The sequence below is a fragment of the Tupaia chinensis genome, unplaced genomic scaffold (genome assembly GCF_000334495.1).
Source record: "Tupaia chinensis unplaced genomic scaffold, TupChi_1.0 Scaffold000531_1, whole genome shotgun sequence".
Lineage (NCBI taxonomy): Eukaryota > Metazoa > Chordata > Mammalia > Scandentia > Tupaiidae > Tupaia > Tupaia belangeri.
This window is the reverse complement of record NW_006160044.1, coordinates 891,529-896,002: the sequence shown is the minus strand read 5'-3', so window position 1 is coordinate 896,002 and position 4,474 is coordinate 891,529.

Sequence of the window (4,474 nt, the reverse complement as noted above, 5' to 3'; positions counted from 1 at the left end):
TCGGAAGCGGGCGCCATTGATCGCCCGGAGGCCCCACACTGCCCATCCAGTGGGAGTGCTGCGGTGACCTCCTGAAGGGCCGGACTCATCTGCAGTCGCCTTTGGCCTCAAGCAGCCTCACAACTGCAAGTGCTGGATGCTCTAATTCTGATGCATGGCCTGCATCAGCAGTCAGCCTGACAGTCTTCCCCAGGGATCCTGGACGTGGCTTCGGAATCCTCGGCACAGAGTTCCAGGCAGCCAGGACACGTCAGAGTCAGCGTGTGGAGGAAAACCCACCTGCCGTCCCACCTGGGAGCTTCTGTCTCAGCAGGACTTGCAGCTGGGGGGAGCTGCAGGCCTCCTGCCTACTGTCCCTCTGCCACAGACTGTCGGGTCCCTGGGCACACGTGCCCCTCTCTAGAGAGCAATGGGCAGGAAGGCCTCTCAGGCTCCTTCTGGCTGAAGGGACCCCCTTGGCACCTCTGTGGTCCTCTGGGTCCTACCCTCCCAGGCAGTGGGGAGAGGATGGGCAGAACAAGCACTTCCAGATGATGACGTCACCTGGCCGTGCTGCAGGAAGACCATGCAGCCGCCCCTCAGGTAACTCACTACAACCCTCCAGTGTGGCCCTGCCCTGCTCTGTCCTGGTGCTGGGCAGGCACTCACCAGTGCCCCACTCCCCTCCCACTGGCCCGCATGTCTCTTAGGGCCTTGGTAAAAGTCTCCACGCTTTTTATTTTATTTTATTTTATTTTATTTTATTTATTTTTTTGTTTCTTTAGAACATGTGCACTTACCAGAAAGAGACAGAGAGGGAGGGAAACTGAGAAATCACCCCCCAGGGGGAATGGCCATGCCACAATTCCCTCTCCTCCACTCTCCTCTCAGGATTTCGGGCATGCATGCACATGCACCCAATGTGTTTTTCTAGCTCCTAGGTCCAGGAGTCAAACCACACAGATGGTCACGTGGGGTCTAGCGCCTTAACCACCACACCACCTGCTGGCCTGTGTCTGTACATTTTTAGAGGACTTCAGAGGCCCTGCAGAGTCTGGTGTGCTCCGACTTCACTGCTTCCTTCTGCATACCAAAGCAAACAGGAACACCCTACACCTCTAGACCCCCCAGCATCGCTCCTTCACGGGGTCTTCCCTGTCCCCTCGCAATGCTTTTACCACCTCCATCTGCCCCCAACTCTGTGGGTAGCCCTGGGACTGTGCCCACTCATCCTACCACCTCTGCCATGGCCAGGTGGGCCCACATGCACTTCCACCTGCTTCCTGTAGGTGGCCGTTCTGGTCAGTCCTGTTCTGCTAGTACCCGACACGCGGCAGGTGCCCCTGGAGTGTTCAGCAGCTAATAGTGATTGCCAAGTATCAGCTGGGGAAGAACGCAGGCATCTTTTTCTGTTCGTTCCCCCTTCACTGTGTTTTTAGCCCCCTTTTTTTCCCTGTATATACACACAAAATACTTCTTTTTGTAAATCACATTTAAAGGAATGACGTGCCTAATGTGAACAGTACAAAGCTAAAACCAAAGGCCAGCAGGTGGCGCTGGAGGTTAAGGTGTCTGGATCCCACAGAACCAGCTGAACCCTTTGAGTCCTGGACCCGGCAGCTTGAAAATCATGTCAGACGCGTGTATGTACATGCCGGAAATCCCAAGAGGAGAGTGGGGGAGAAGAGACCGGTGTGGTTGTCACCCCTGGGAGGTGATTTCTCCCTTTCCTTCTCTCTCTCTCTCTCTTTCTCTCTCTGGAGAATGCATGCATCTAATAGCAAAACTATGTATCTATATACACAAACACACACACACATTAGGTCATCAGAAAAGTCACGACATGTTTTCACACAGTAGGACACAGAAAAATACAACATGACTTTTCTGACGACCCAATAGTACCAAGTATATAAAAGACAAGGTGGAAACCCCCCTGCGGCCAGTGCTGGTCACACCCCTGCAGTTAGCAGGTGGCAGGATCTCTCCTTCCCCACGTGCGCAGCCCCACGTTGGCTGGCTCGTGTGTTTCACTAGAGTGACCTCTGGCTGGACACGCTGCCCGGCACCCCACCTTGCCGTGAATCGCCCTGCGCCCTCGCGCTACTGGCCCACGCCCAGCCTCCCCGTCCAGGTTTCCTCTGTGCAGAGAGACTGCAGTTCACTGGACCTGCCCCGTCCACGAGTCCGGTTTGTATCCAGCTTTTAGCTTCTCCCATGGTGCCACCGTGGCCCTCCTTACGGTCGTAGCTTGACACACTCAGGATTCCCAAGAGCGGCCAGGCTGGGCCACGGAAGGGGCCCTTTTCTGGATGGTGGCCCTGCCTGCTCCATGAGACGCAGCCCAGAGGTGCCGTCTGGGGTGCATCAGGAAGGATCAGATTGTGGGTGCAACAGAAAACGTCACAGGAGAGGAGAGGCTGGTCCTGGCAGGCTGGCTGTCTCCGTTGTTCCCACTCCCTGCCCCTCCAGGGCTCCAGAATTGGGTGTGGGGGAAGCAATAACAGATCAGTAACGAACTGCACTGATTCGTGCATGCCAGCACGTCTGTAAACGGCCCTTCATTAAACTCTCTTCGTATTACTCACTGTGGCGTACCAGCTGGTTCCTGAGGGCCCTGACGAGCAGTGACAACAGCTCTAATTTTTTTTTAGAGGTTTTTGCTACAGGACACGTGTACTCGCCAGAAAGACAGAGAGAAAAAGAGAGACAGAATGAGAGAAATCACCCCCAGGGGAGATAGCCACGCCGCAATCCCTTCTCCTCCATTCTCCTCTCGGGATCTTGGGCACGCACGCACACGCGCCTGGCGTGAGTTTAAGCCACCGGGTCCGGGACGCGAACTGCGGTCGACTACGTGGGAGTCCAGCAACATAGCCATTACGCTAACTGCTGGTTCCCAGGACTGGCTCCATTCTCACGTTCCCTGGCTCACGCACTCCGCTTTCCCGGAGCCTCCTTTCCGGCCCAGCCCTCTGCATTCTTCTATTCACTCCTCGGAGCACACAGGGCAGGTGCCAGTGAGCCGAGACTCTGCAAGGGACGCAAGCCCTGGAAAGCCGTTCTCTCCGACTCACAGCCCTGGGGCCCGGAGATGCTGGCAGGTAGACAAGGAATTCCAGGCCTGTAGGGACTGAGGTGGAAACACAGGTGGAGGCTCAGGGCAGGGACGAGACAACACGGGGTAGAGCCACGGCTTCTAGAAGGAAAGACGCTGGCTCAGAGAGGAGCCCCTCCTCTTCGGAGGGAGAAATGCTTCTGGAGATTGAGAGTGGGACACAGCACACCCCCACCCTGTGGCTTTGGACACTGTGAGACAAGGCACCCGTATTGCAGTTCCCAGGGCTCCTCTGCCATCTGCTGTGGCCTCCCTGTCACCTCCCATATGTTGGGCCTTTCCCAGAGGGAGCCTGATGGGCAGACAGGAAACGTGATTGCCACCCCAGCCACTTCGCAGCACGCAGATCTGTCCTGGCCTCCTTCCCCACGCCCAGACGCTTCCCGGCATCCAGGGCCCCCAGCAACCTGTCTGAGCCTGAGCTCCAGGCTAGTGCAGGAGAGGGTGGGCGGCGCTCATGCCCCGGGGTTGCTACTGTTCAGGCCCCTTTCTCAGTCTGCTCCTTCCAGGCTTCTGGGACACAAGGTGGGTGGTCTGGGAGGCAACGAGGCTGAGTGGGTGGGCGGCATCCGGCCTGAGTGTGCTTGGGCCTCTGACCCCGAAAGCCACAACCTGGACCATCTCACTGGCCTTGCCTCTGGGACCAGGCTCCTCTCATCCCTGCTGCTTCATTCCCTGCGAAGGCAACAGCAGCCAGGAGCCTTTGCCTGGAGCCTCTGCTGGGTTTCCCACCGCAGAGGCCTCATCAGTCATTGAATCTGCAGTAGGTGGGTGAGACAGTGCCGGGGAGGAGCCTCGGGGGTCCCAGCCCTAGGAGGGAAGACCCACGCTCTCTCATTCGGAACCATGGCTCACTCAAAGGCTCCTTTCTGGCTTGGCAAGGGTGTCTTCCACCGAACCCTGCTCCCCGCCGGGCTGGGGCTGGGCTAGGCAGTGGCTATGAGGGCCCAGATTTTTGTCTGTTTTGTTTTTGTTTTTTTGAGAGGTTTTTGCAATAGGGCACGTGTGCTCATCAGGTAGACAGAGAGAGACAGACAGAAAGTGAGAACTCACCCCCCAGGGGGGATGGCCACGCCGCAATCCCTTCTCCTCCATTCTCCTCTCGGGATCTTGGGCACACATGCACATGCGCCCGGCGTGAGTTTTAAGCTACCGGGTCCGGGACGCGAACCGCGATCGACTACATGGGAGTCCAGCAACATAGCTATTATGCTAACTGCTCATCCCGAGGGCCCAGTTTTTGGATGTTGCCTCCAGCCCCCTGGAGCTGACAGATGACAGATGATGGGTGGGGCGGCCACAGCCTGCTTGAAGGAAGCTCTTCTCCAGCCTCTACATCCCCACACGGTGGGGGTGGGGGTGCGGGCGGGGCGAGGA